Source organism: Gossypium hirsutum, chromosome A01, assembly GCF_007990345.1.
Source record: "Gossypium hirsutum isolate 1008001.06 chromosome A01, Gossypium_hirsutum_v2.1, whole genome shotgun sequence".
NCBI classification, from domain to species: Eukaryota; Viridiplantae; Streptophyta; class Magnoliopsida; order Malvales; family Malvaceae; genus Gossypium; species Gossypium hirsutum.
This window is the reverse complement of record NC_053424.1, coordinates 86,322,506-86,323,315: the sequence shown is the minus strand read 5'-3', so window position 1 is coordinate 86,323,315 and position 810 is coordinate 86,322,506.

The window sequence follows — 810 nt, the reverse complement described above, 5'->3', positions numbered from 1 at the left end:
TTTTAGTTTGGTCGGCCAATTAGTACATTTATTAGTAATTTCCTATTACAGGGTGCGACTGCACTGACCTTGATGCATTCGATTTGGATAATCCCTGCAAAGTTCAATCGATGCCGTTTGTTTCTATAGAAACTAGACTCAGAGAGGATCTATAAATATATGGCATGACTCCTAATTATCTCTGGTTAATTTATAATGAATTTCCAAAGTCGGAACAGGAACCCAGAAACCGTTCTGGCCCTGTATCACGAGAACCTGAATATCTCTTAACATACTGTCCATATGATCATTTCGTTACTTCTATATGAAAATAGACTCATCCAGCTTCGATTACATAATTTATTCACTATTTAATTCTATTCCTACTAATTTTTGTGATTTTTCAATCCACGTCACTGCTGCTGCCAGCATCTGTTACTGAAGCAACTATGCCCATTTCGTGATTTCTCATTGATCTATCTAGTAATTCTCATACATATCACAAAATTATAATCATGACTAGCATACCAAAGGCTAATCATTGTCAAACATCTCCCTACTACACTATTGCATATCATGAATCTTACACAAATTAATCAGCCATGACATATGGCATAAAAGAAAATCGAATTACCAAGACTTAGACTAACGTTATAAACCAATCCAACCGAACATTTATGCCATTTTCGCATGGCTAAAATTTTACATACCAAATTTCAACAAAACATATTAGCCTATACATGCGAAATGTTCTCCTAGACCGACTAAAAAGAAAATACCAAAAGTGCTAGCCGGTGTGATGACTCCGATGACGGCCCGATCACGCAAAAA